Below are 14222 nucleotides of genomic sequence, written 5' to 3'. Positions count from 1 at the left end.
TTACTCGTTGTAAGATTCCTGCAACATGAGACATTGCAGCCACAAAGGGTCAGTACATTGAATGCACTGACAAATTCACACCATAGGATAATGATGAATAATAGCTATCACTACATGCATATTTGGCTGGTGGAAAAGCTCTATGGTTATAATGTTTTTGCGAAAAGCCAATTTTTCCCTACTACGAAGGAATATATTTTATTTAACTACAAAGTTGGTTGATAAATATTGAGAAGGTTCCTCCAACTCAATCCCAAAATAATAATCATTAACCCAATCAACTTAATTAAATAAAGTGTTGAGATCAACATGATAATCCAAGAACTAGATACTCAAGATGTCCATAACCGGGGACACGGCTAACCATGATTTTTTTGTACACTCTGCAGAGGTTTGCGCACTTTTCCCCACAAGACTCGATCTCCTCCGTTGGATTTCTCGCACTACAGGGTGTTTGAGAAACGGATGACCGAGACACGGTCTTTCAGAAACATTAACTCTCTACTCTGGATAGATAGTACCACCTACAACCCACTACATCTGCTAGTCTACCTCTTCGAGAGCTTCACGCAACTTACTTAACTATGCCAAAGCCCATAATGGCTTGTGGCTGCACACGGAAGTTTCTAGCATGAATAATCTTATGATCCCTTTGAGCCTGGGCGGCGAGCCGTAGGATGATCACACGGGTCCTCCAGGATATCCTAGGACAACACTGGATTCTCCAGGTGCCCGCAACCAATCCACCAGATGTGTATTAAAGTAGCCACCTTAAGTTGAACCATTAAGTAAACAATCTCACATCTGTCATGGAATACACTCAAACCCAATCCACGTCTACGAGCATAGCATGGCAATATAAGCATAACATAATAGTAACTCCCAAGGTTTGAATGCAGGGCAATAGGTTCCTACCTCATCAACTACTTCCCAATACCCACATGTTATCAAGTCCTAACCATGCAGTGTTTGAGGGTTGAAACTAATGCATAAAAATTAGGTGCGAAAGGGATATGATCAAAATGTGAACTTGCTTGTACTGTTGATGAAGATGATCCGCACTCGAAACTCTTGATAGATCTACTCGTCACACTCCGGTCAATCTAGCGTAAGCAAGCAATGGTAACCACACATAAGAAATCACTCAAAAGATCGGAAAGAACGAAGAAGACAATTCGAAAAACATCAAAACCAAGCAAATAACTCTTGCAACATAAAACAATTTCTAATAGTACCAAAATTATGTAAATTTGGCCTTATCAGAAAGTTTAGGTCAAGAGCTTCAATTTGCAAAAAGAGAATCAACTAAAACGGAGTTATAAAACTGAAGTTACGGTCAAATGAAGTTCAAATACTAAACTGTTTGAATTCAAATTTTAATACTTTCAAAAACATGGTTAAGTTGTTTTACTGGATAGAGGAGTTCATAACAAATAAGTGGGCATTGGTTTCGTCTAATTCTGACTAACGAGCAAAAAGTAGTGAGAGTTTGAAAACCAGGGGCCAATCTGTAAATAAATATTTACATATAGGTCCTTGATGAAATGAAAAAGAAAAAGAAAAAAATATATTGAGCGAACGCTCGCTACAGAACTTAAACCAACGAAAACCGTTCATTGCAGAGGTCTAAACGACGAACGTTCTCTATATAACTAGATTAAAAAAATAAAAACCGGTTTTTTAAAGAAAATCCAGGAAACCGATCTAGGATTTGGTTTATACCGGTCCACGGCGGTTCCAGTGAAGAAAACCGACGACGGTGGCGATGAACTCCGGCGACGATCGGGGCGACGTTTCTCCGGCGAGCGGGGCGAGCTAAGATGGCGTCTCCGGCACGGCAACAGGCGACGGAAGGCGGCGGGGTATGGCGCGGTGATGGGAGGGCGGCGTGGCACGGCAGGCGGCGGCACTAGCGGGCGATAGCGTGGCAAGGGGCGAGTGCGGCGACGGCACAGCGGATCTCGCCGGCGGCGGGTGGCGTTCTGCAGCGCGGGGCGGCGGCGTGATGCGGCAGGACGGCGGCGTGAACAGCAAGAGAGGCGGGGCCTGGGGCCGCTTTTTAAGGAGGGGAGGAGGCGCGAGGCGTGGGCGAGGGGGCAGAGGAGGCGGCGGCGCGGCGGACTCCGGGGAGGAGTCTCGGTCGGTGACGGAGGTGGAAGGCGGCGAGGAGCTGGGCCTTGGCCTGGCTTTGGCTGGGCCGACCCAGTCAGCAGAAGAACTTTTTTTGAACACAACGAGAAATAAAATAAAAAAAAATAAAATAAAATAGAACCTAGGCATATAATATATCAAAATTTCCAGAAACCGATTTTCTACAACCTGAACATTTTACTAACATCAAATAAAATCCACAAGAATTCAAATAAAGCAAAGAGTGCTTCTGCTCTAATAAAACCCCAATAAAAATCATTTTGAAAATACCAAAATTAATTCAAAAAAAATTCTCTCCAATTTTCTAATGTAGGGAATCATTTTACCCTATTTTCCATATATTTTATTTTTGGAGAAAAATAATTTGAATAAAACCCAAATAACTCCAAATTGAAAATAATTTCTAAAGGAGTTTAAATTTGATACTTCGAAACTCCCAACTCATATTTCGTATAATTTGAAGAAGTCATTTTATCTTCTCTCGTGAAAATCATTGAGTTGCATAAAGTTTCTGAGTTGGAAAATATTTCCAAATGAATTCAAATATTTTTCAAAAACCCTTTGCATTTATTTTAAATGGAAGAAGTCATGTCATCTTCTCTCTAGGGTTTTGTATTTGAAAAGAATTTGAATTCACGGAGATCAGAAAGCAAAGATGAAAGTTTGGGAAAGTCCTTTTATTCCCTCTCATTTAACTTTTAAAAGTTTCAAATTTCACTCAACTTCGCACAATCAATCAAACAATCAATCATAACTATCTATTAATATAACATTCCAAAATTTAGAATTTTGGGATGTTACAGTTAACCTAACGCTTCCGCTTTCGGTCTATGAGGGTACGTCGAAACACTCTTCCCCTCTCGTTGCTATGCATCTCCTAGATAGATCTGGCATGAGTGTATGATTTTTTTTTTGAAATTGCATGCTATGTTTCCCAACAGTGGTATCAGAGTCATGTCTATGCGTAGATGATATGCACGAGTAGAACACAAAGAGTTGTGGGTGATAATAGTCATACTGATTACAACCAATGTCTTATTTTGATACGGCGGTATTGTTGGATGAAGCCGCCCGGACCAACATTACATGACCACGTTCGTGAGACCGGTTCTACCTACGTGCTTTTGCACACAGGTGGCTGGCGGGTGTCTGTTTCTCCAACTTTAGTTCAATCGAATTTGACTATGGGCGGTCCTTGTTGAAGGTTAAAATAGCACATATGACAAAAAATCATTGTGGTTTTGATGCGTAGGTAAGAACGGTTCTTGCTAGAAGCCCGTAGCAGCCATGTAAAACTTGCAACAACAAAGTAGAGGACGTCTAACTTGTTTTTGCAGGGCATCTTGTGATGTGATATGGTCAAGACATGATGAGATATAAATTGTTGTATGAGATTATCATGTTTTGTAGAAGTTATCGGCAATTGGCAGGAGCCTTATGGTTGTCGCTTTATTGTATGAAATGCAATCACCATGTAATTGCTTTACTTTATCACTAAGCGGTAGTGATAGTCGTAGAAGCAATAGTTGGCGAGACAACAACGACACTACGATGGAGATCAAGGTGTCAAGCCAGTGACGATGGAGATCATGACGGTGTTTTGGAGATGGAGATCAAAGGCACAAGATGATGATGGCCATATCATGTCACATATTATGATTGCATGTGATGTTTATCTTTTATGCATCTTATTTTGCTTAGTATGACAGTAGCATTATAAGATGATCCCTTACTAAATTTCAAGGTATAAGTGTTCTCCCTGAGTATGCATCGTTGTTACAGTTCATTGTGCCGAGACACCACGTGATGATCGGGTGTGATAAGCTCTACGTTCACATACAGCGGGTGCAAGGCAGTTTTGCACAGGCAGAATACTCGAGTTAAACTTAATGAGCCTAGCATATGCAGATATGGCCTCGCAACACTGAGACTGGAAGATCGAACATGAATCATATAGTAGATATGATCAACATAGAGATGTTCACCATTGAAAACTACTCATCTCACGTGATGATCGAACATGATTTAGTTGATATGGATCACGTGATCATTTAGATGACTAGAGGGATGTCTATCTAAGTGGGAGTTCTTAAGTAATATGATTAATTGGCCTTAATTTATCATGAACTTAGTCCTGATAGTATTAGTATATCTATGTTGTCGATCAATAGCTCATGTTGTAGCTCCCCTATGTTTTTGATATGTTCTTTGAGAAAAGTTGAAAGATGATAGTAGCAATTATGCGGACTGGCTCCATAATCTGAGGATTATCCTCATTGCTGCATAGAAGAATTATGTCCTTGGTGCACCGCTAGGTGACAGACCTATTGCAGGAGCAGATGCAGATGTTATGAACGTTTGACAAGCTCGGTATGATGACTACTTGATAGTTTAGTGCACCATGCTATACGGCATAGAACTAGGACTTCAAAAATGTTTTGAATGCCATGGAGCATCTAAGATGTTCCAAGAGTTGAAATTGGTATTTCAGACTCATGCCCATCTCAACACGTATGAGACCTCTGACAAGTACTTTGCCTACATGGAGGAGAATGGCTCAACCAGTGAGCATGTACTCAGAATGTCTGGACACTACAATCGGTTGAATCAAGTGGGAGTTAATCTTCCAGATAAGATAGTGATTGACAAAGTTCTCTAGTCACTATCACCAAGTTACAAGAACTTGTGATGAACTATAATATGCAAGGGATGACGAAAACGATTCCCAAGCTCTTCGCGATGCAGAAATAGACGAAGGAGAAATCAAGAAAGTGCATCAAATGTTGATGGTTATCAAGACTGCTAGTTTCAAGAAAGGGGCAAGGAAAAGAAAGGGAACTTCAAGAAGAATGACAAACAAGTTGTCACTCTCGTGAAGAAGCCCAAAGCTGGACCTAAGCCTGAAACTAAGTGCTTATACTGCAAAGGGAATGATCACTAGAAGCAGAACTGCCCCAAATACTTGGCGGACAAGAAGGATGGCAAAGTGAACAAAGGTATATTTGATATATAGATTATTGATGTGTACTTTACTAGTGTTTGCAGTAGCTCATGGGTATTTGATACCGGTTCAGTTGCTGAGATTAGTAACTCGAAACATGAGTTGTAGAATGAACAGAGACTAGTTAAGGGTGAGGCGACGATGTGTGTTGGAAGTAATTCCAAGGTTGATACGATCACCATCGCACACTCCCTCTACCTTCGGGATTAGTGTTGAACCTAAATAAATGTTATTTGGTGTTTGCATTGAGCATGAATATGATTAGATCATGTTTATTGCAATATAGTTATTCATTTAAGTCAGAGAATAATTGTTGTTCTATTTAAATGAATAAAACTTTCAATGGTCATACACCCAATGTGAATGGTTTGTTGAATCTCGATCATGGTTATACACATATTCATAATATTGATGCCAAAAGATGCAAATTTGATAATGATAGAGCAACATATTTGTGGCACTGCCATTTAGGTCATATTGGTGTAAAGCGCATGAAGAAACTCCATGCGGATGGACTTTTGGAATCACTTGATTATGAATCATTTGATGCTTGTGAACCATGCCTCATGGGCAAGATCACTAAGACTCCATTCTCCGGAACAATGGAGCGTGCCACTGACTTATTGGAAATAATACATATCGATGTATGCGGTCCCATGAGTGTTGAGGCTCGCTGCGGGTATCGTTATTTTCTAACCTTCACAGATGATTTGAGAAGATATGGGTATATCTACTTAATGAAACACAAGTCTGAAACATTTGAAAAGTTCAAAGAATTTCAGAGTGAAGTGAAAAGTCATTGTAACAAGAAAATAAAGTTTCTATGATCTGATCGCGGAGGCTAATATTTGAGTTATGAGTTTGGTCTTTGTTTAAAACAATGTGGAATAGTTTCACAACTCACGCCACCTGGAACACCACAACGTAATGGTTTGTCCGAACGTCGTAACCGTACTTTATTAGATATGGTGCGATCTATGATGTCTCTTAGTGATTTACCACTATCGTTTTGGGGTTATGCATTAGAGACAGTTGCATTCACGTTAAATAGGGCACCATCTAAATCCATTGGGACGACACCGTATGAACTATGGTTTCGCAAGAAACCAAAGATGTCGTTTCTTAAAGTTTGGGGTTGCGATGCTTATGTGAAAAGCTTTCAAACTGATAAGCTCGAACCCAAATCGGAGAAGTGCGTCTCCATAGGATACCCAAAAGAAATTGTTGGGTACACCTTCTATCACAGATCCGAAGGCAAGATTTTTGTTGCTAAAAATGGATCCTTTCTAGAGAAGGAGTTTCTCTCGAAAGAAGTGAGTGGGAGGAAACTAGAACTTGATGAGGTAATTGTACCTTGTCTCGAATTGGAAAATAGCTCATCACAAAAATTAGTTCCAGTGATGCCTACACAAACTAGAGAGGAAGCTAATGATAATGATCATGAAACTTCAGATCAAGTTACTACCGAACCTCGTAGGTCAACCAGAGCATGTTCCGCACCAGAGTGGTACAGTTATCATGTTCTGGAACTCATGTTACTAGACCATGATGAACCTATGAACTATGAGGAAGCGATGATGAGCCCAGATTCCGCAAAATGGCTTGAGGCCATGAAATCTGAGATATGATCCATGTATGAGAACAAAGTATGGAGTTTGGTTGACTTGCCCGATGATCGGAAAGCCATAGAGAATAAATGGATCTTCAAGAGGGAGACGGACGCTGATAGTACTGTTACTATCTACAAATGTAGACTTGTCGAAAAAGGTTTTTGACAAGTTCAATGTGTTGACTACAATGAGATTTTCTCACTCTTAGCGATGCGTAAGTCTGTCCGAATCATGTTAGCAATTGCCACATTTTATGAAATCTGGCAAATGGATGTCAAAACTGCATTCCTTAATGGATTTCTTAAAGAAGAGTTGTATATGATGCAACCAGAAGGTTTTGTCGATCCTAAGGGTGCTAACAAAGTGTGCAAACTCCAGGGATCCATCTATGGACTGGTGCAAGCATCTTGGAGTTGGAATATACGCTTTGATAAGGTGATCAAAGCATATGGTTTTATACAGACTTGTGGTGAAGCCTGTATTTACAAGAAAGTGAGTGGGAGCACTACAGCCTTTCTGATAAATATCTGTGAATGACATATTGTTGATCGGAAATGATGTAGAATTTTTTGGAAAGCATAAAGGAGTGTTTCAAAGGAGTTTTTCAAAGAAAGACCTCAGTGAAGCTACTTATATATTGGGCATCAAGATCTATAGAGATAGATCAAGACGCTTGATAAGACTTTCGATGAGTACATACCTTGATAAGATTTTGAAGGAGTTCAAAATGGATCAGTCAAAGAAGAAGTTCTTGCCTGAGTTGTAAGGTATGGAATTGAGTAAGACTAAAAACCCGACCACGGTAGAAGATAGAGAGAGAATGAAAGTCATTCCCTATGCCTTAGCCATATGTTCTATAAAGTATGACATGTTGTATACCAGACCTATTGTGTACCTTGCCATGAGTTTGGTAAATGGGTACAATAGTGATCGAGGAGTAGATCACTGGACAGCGGTCAAAATTATCCTTAGAATACTAAGGAGATATATCTCAATTATGGAGGTGATAAAGAGTTCATAGTAAAGAGTTACGTCGATGCAAGCTTTGACACCGATATGGATGACTCTGGGTCTCAATCTGGATACATATTGAAAGTGGGAGCAATTAGCTAGAGTAGCTATGTGCAGAGCATTGTAGACATAGAAATTTGGAAAATACATACGGATCTGAATGTGGCAGACCCGTTGACTAAACTTCTCTCACAAGCAAAACCTAATCACACCTTAGTACTCTTTGGGTGTTAATCACATAGCAATGTGAACTAGATTATTGACTTTAGTAAACGCTTTGGGTGTTGATCCCATGGCGATGTGAACTATGGGTGTTAATCACATAAAGATGTGAACTATTAGTGTTAAATCACGTGGCAATGTGAACTAGATTATTAACTCTAGTGCAAGTGGGAGACTGAAGGAAATATGCCCTAGAGGGAATAATAAAGTTGTTATTTTATATTTCCTTATATCATGATAAATGTTTATTATTCATGCTAGAATTGTATTAACCGGAAACTTGATACATGTGTGGATACATAGACAAAACACAGTGTCCCTAGTAAGCCTCTACTAGACTAGCTCGTTAATCAAAGATGGTTAAGTTTCATAACCATAGACATGTGTTGTCTTTTGATGAATGGGATCACATCATTAGGAGAATGATGTGATGGGCAAGACCCATCCGTTAGCTTAGCATAATGATCATTAAGTTGTATTGTTATTGCTTTCTTCATGACTTATACATATTCCTTTGACTATGAGATTATGCAACTCCCGGATACCGTAGGAATACCTTGTGTGCTATCAAACATCACAACGTAACTGGGTTATTATAAAGATGCTCTACAGGTATCTCCGAAGGTATTTGTTGGGTTGGCATAGATCGGTATTAGGATTTGTCACTCCGAGTATCGGAGAGGTATCTCTGGGCCCTCTCGGTAATGCACATCATAATAAGCCTTGCAAGCAATGTAACTAATGAGTTAGTTACGGGATGATGCATTATGGAACGAGTAAAGAGACTTGCCAGTAACGATATTGAACTAGGTATGAAGATACCGACGATCGAATCTCAGGCAAGTAACATACCGATTACAAAGGGAATAACGTATGTTCTCATAACGGTTCGACCGATAAAGATCTTCATAGAATATGTGGGAGCCAATATGAGCATCTAGGTTCCACTATTGGTTATTGACCGGAAAGGTGTCTCGGTCATGTCTGCATAGTTCTTGAACCCGTAGGGTCCGCACACTTAACGTTCGATGATGATTTGTATTATATGAGTTATGTTATTTGGTGACCAAATGTTGTTCGGAGTCCCGGATGCGATCACGAACATGACGAGGAGTCTCGAAATGGTTGAGAGGTAAAGATTCATATATAGGACGATAGTATTCGGACACGGAAGTGTTCTGGAGTTACCGGGTACGTATCGGGTCACCGGAAGGGGTTCCGGACTACCCTCGGCAAACTATATGGGCCTTATGGGCCAAGAGGAGAAACACACCAGCCACAAAGGGGCTGGTGCGCGCCTCCCATATGGGCTGACCAAATTGGAGAAGGACAGGGGAACGAGGAAAGGAAAAAGGGAATAGGATTTCCCCTTCGCCCTCTTCCCTTCCTACTCCGAATAGGAATAGGAAAGGGGGAGGCCGAATTGGGAGGTGCCCAAGTAGGATTCCTCCTACTTGGGGCGCCCCCTTGGCTGCCTCTCCTCCCCTCCAGCCTATATATATGAGGGGGGCACTGCTAGAACAGACAACAAATACTGTTAGCCATGTGCGGTGCCCTCCTCCACAGTTTACGCCTCCGGTCATATTCACGTAGTGCTTAGGCAAAGCCCTGCACGGATCACTTCACCATCACCGTCACCATGCCATCGTGCTGACGGAACTCTCCCTCGACACTTTTCTGGATCAAGGGCTCGAGGAACGTCATCGAGCTGAATGTGTGCTAAACTTGGAGGTGTCGTACGTTCGGCCCTAGATCGTTTGGATCGTGAAGACGTTTGACTACATCAACCGCGTTAACCTAACGCTTCCGCTTTCGGTCTACAAGGGTACGTCGACACACTCTTCCCCTCTCGTTGCTATGCATCTCCTAGATAGATCTTCCATGAGCGTAGGATTTTTTTAATTGCATGCTACGTTTCCCAACAGGACTTGCCTCACTTGGGTAGATCTTCACGAAGTAGGTGATCTCCTTGCCCTTACAAACTCCTTGGTTCAACTCCACAATCTTGCCAGAGGCTCCCAAGTGACACCTAACCAATCTAGGAGACACCACTCTCCAAATGGTAATAGATGGTGTGATGATGATGAACTCATTGCTCTTGTGCTTCAAATGATAGTCTCCCCAACACTGAACTCTCTCTCACAGATTTGGCTATGGTGGAAAGATGATTTGAGTGGAAAGCAACTTGGGTTAGGCTAATGATCAAGATTCTTGTGGTTGGATTGGAATGTCTTGGTCTCAACACATGAGTAGGTGGTTCTCTCTCAGAAAATGAGTAGTGGAAGTGTAGGCACATTCTAATGGCTCTCTCTTGAATAGAGAAGGGGGTGGAGGGGTATATATAGCCTCCACACAAAATCCAACCTTTACGCACATTTGACCCAACTCGGACAGACCGGATAGAAGAACTCGGTGAGACTGATTCAGTTCAAAATGTGAACATTAGGAATCTCGGTGGGACCGATATGATCAACTCGGTGGGACCAATGTGCTAGGGTTAGGGCAAAACCTCATCTCGGTGTGACCGATTGCATGAACTCGGTGAGAGTGATTTCAGCAACGAGCAAACAAAGAGTTGGTAAGGCAAACTCGGTGGGACCGATCGCTCATTTCGGTAAGATCGAACGTTACGGAGGGAAACAGAGAGTTTACATTGCGAACTCGGTGGGACCGATCGCTCATTTTGGTAAGACCGAAACGTTACGAAGGGAAACAGAGAGTTTGCATTGCCATCTCGGTGAGACAGAGATCCCGATCAGTGAGACCGAATTGATTAGGGTTTGTGGCAGTGGCTATGTCAAAAGAACTCGGTGGCGTCGGATAGATCAAATCAGTGGGGCTGAGTTTGACTTTAGGTTTTGGACATATTTGGAATTGAGAAAGTGTTTAGGGGCTTTGGAGCATATCACTAAGCACTTTGAGCAAGTAGACCATTAAGCAACACCTCATCCCCTTTTAATAGTATTGGCTTTTCCTATGGACTCGGTGTGATATTGGATTACTAAAATAGAAATGAGAAATCTTGAGCTTTTGTCAATCTTTGTCCTTAGCATTTTGTCGGGGGGATGAACCCCAGGCAGGCAACGGAACCCGTATCCTTTTCAAAAACAACAGGGCTAGCAACGCCCCTCAAGTTGGCTCACGCTTGGTCGGGTCGCTCGACTCGGCCAAGCCCCTCGACCCGGCCCCGACGACCTGCGCAAGGCAGCCGAACCTGGCGCACCAAGACTTCCCCAACAAGGCAGCTTCCCCTTGGCGTGCTCCCCAACCCGGCCACGGGTCAGCTCCCGTCCCATCCACGTCGTACGATGGATGAGTCTTCAATCAAGAGATGAGCAAGGCAACAGTGCCCCTCCCAAGCCTTTGGTCAGCCGGGGTGTGGCAACAGTGCCTCACCTACCCGCTAACCAGGGCCGACGTGGCTACAGTGCGCCCGTCGTCACTGCTGACGCCAGCAAGCGGCGACCTGACAGAGCGCCACTGTAGCGGACTCAATCCAGCCACTCCCTGACGATCAACAAGATGGCAAACAGTGCCCCTACACCCGGCGGGTCCCATGCCCGGAGAACCCGGCGAGCCCTGTCACCCGGCGGGTCCCAGCACCGGCTTCCCGGACGATGACAACCCGGCCCCATGGCCTTGTAACATTACCATTGTACCCCTGGGGGTTAACCTATAAAACCCCCACATGAGGCCTCCATGCACGGGGATGAAGAGATCCGATCAGTAGAACACACACACATATAGAGGGAGCAGCCTAAGCCTTGGCCTGCCTTCCTTCCTCCCTGGTACAGCTCGAGGGGCAACTCTGTACTATCACACATAAACCACACTCGGCAGGACTAGGGGTACTATCTCTTCAGAGAGCCCCGAACCTGGGTATGTCTTGTGTCACGCGCTCGCTCAAGCCAACCTCGCCTCTGGAGCCCACCAGTGCCCTCGAGCCTCATCCTCTCTTTAGCCATCCCTTGGCATCTGTTGTGCGCCCACCACGATAGTTGGCGCCCACCATGGGGCAGCTCGAGGTCCTGGCCGGGAGCATGCTTCAGACAGGGCTCCTCTCTGACTCTGACGATGTCATCGACGCACTCGCCGCCTCCTTTGCCACGTTGCACGTCTCCGATGTACCTGCGGCCGATGAGTACCCCAGGTGGCTGCGGTCGGCCTGGATCAACTCATGGGCAAGGAGCTGAAGAATCGCCTCAAGCGGGTGAACAACCTCCTCAACGCGGCCAACGCGCAACAGGACCGCCTCAACCAACTCGCAAGCCGGTGGGATCCGGCTCCCTCCGCGCCGACGGACCCGGCGACCAGTAGAACACGGCGTCTTCGCCACCCGGGGAGGTGCACTCCGGCCGCACCCGGACCCGGCGCAACCCCGCCCCAACGACTGCCATCGCCTTGGGCGACGAGCCGGCCTTGGAAGACCGACACCGGCTCGATGCCCCTCTCCAACCCGGCCGACGTCCGGCTTTGGTCGACCCGGCCGCCCGCAGCGTGATCGCCGGCTAGCTGGGCCCGCGCGCCATCGACGACACCGACACCCGCCACTGACTCGCCCTTTCCCAGGATCTGGAGGAAAGCGGACCCGTCGGCCCAGCGTGCTTTGGAGCACACATCCGAGATGAGCCCTTTACCAAAGGGTTCACGCTCCCCTGCAACACCCCCAAGTACAACGGCACCGTGAAGCCGGAAGACTGGCTCACCGACAGCACCACCGCCATCGGCATCGCCGGCGTTAACCACCGCCTCGCCGTGCGCTACGCGCTGCTCATGCTCCAGGGATAGGCTCGCACATGGTTGAATAGGCTGCTAGTGGGCAGCATCAACGTGTGGGTCGACTTCGAGCAAGCTTTCATGCGCAACTTCACCGGGACCTACCGGCGACCCGGCCGTCCCAGCCAGCTCGCCATGTGCGTGTAGGGACCAACGGAAACCGGCCGTGAGTACCTCGCATGCTGGACCGAGCTCCGGAACAGCTGCGAGGGTGTCTATGAAGTCCAAGAAATCCAGTACTTCGTCAACGGGTGCCGGTATGGCACCCTTCTCAAGCACAAGCTCCTGCGCTCCGAGCCGGCCACGATGGCCACGCTCATGGTGACGGCGGACAAGTACGCCAACGCTGACTCCACCATGAAGATCCAGGTGGCACTAGATGAAACCGGCAAAGCAAAGCCGGTTCCCCCTCCGAAGCCGGTCGGCGAAGGAAGCCGGTAGCAGCACAACCAGCAGAACAACAAGCGCAAGGCCGACCAACCGGCCCAACGCTACGACAACCGCCTCGTCGCGGCCGCCGAGCAGGCGCCCGCAACCGACCCAGCCGCCAAGCGCCAGTAGACCGGCAAAACGGCGTGGCAGCCCGCCATGAGTTTCGAGGAGATGCTCAATGCTCCCTGCAAGCACCACAGCGGCGCAAGACCATCCACACACACGCTTCGGCAGTGCGCCATCACCAAGCGCCTCATGAGGGGCGACATCCCGCCTCCTCCGGCCCGAGCTCCAGGAGCGGGGCAGCCACCTCCACCTTCTCCTCTGCCCCCGGACGGCGGTGCGATGCACGATGATGCCTACCCGGCCCAGAACGCCACCTACGTCGTCTTCACCAGCCTCGGCAACGACAAGCGCAGCGAGCGTCTGCTTCGGCAGGAGGTGAACACCGTCATCGCGGCCAAACCGGAGTACATGCATTGGTCGGAGTGCCCGGTCACATGGACTCGAGAAGACCACCCGGCTGTCATGCCGAGTCCGGGTGACTACGCCCTCGTCCTCAACCCCACCATTGTTGCACCTCGGCGCACGTGCATGTTCTCCCGAGTCCTCATCGATGGCGGCAGCATCATCAACATCGTCTACTACGACACCATGACCAAGCTTGGCCTCGAAGCCAAAGACCTAGAGCCAACCGGGACGGTCTTCCACGGCATTGTTCCCGGTCTTTCCTACTCTCCGATCGGCCGGATCCGGCTCGATGTCATGTTCGGCGACAGCGACCATTTCCAACGCGAGCCGCTCTGGTTCGAAGTGGTGGACCTGTCTAGCGCATACCATGCGCTGCTGGGCCGGCCCGCACTCACCATGTTCATGGCGGTTCCACACTACGCTTACCTGAAAATGAAGCTGCCGGGTCCGAAGGGCCTCATCACCATGACTGGCGACTATCGCAAGTCCCGGGAGTGCGCCCGGGATGGCACCAAGCTGGTCGAGTCACTGGTCGTAGCCGAGAAATG

The sequence above is a fragment of the Triticum aestivum genome, chromosome 4A (assembly GCF_018294505.1).
Source record: "Triticum aestivum cultivar Chinese Spring chromosome 4A, IWGSC CS RefSeq v2.1, whole genome shotgun sequence".
Lineage (NCBI taxonomy): Eukaryota > Viridiplantae > Streptophyta > Magnoliopsida > Poales > Poaceae > Triticum > Triticum aestivum.
Note: the sequence above shows the minus strand (reverse complement) of the source record.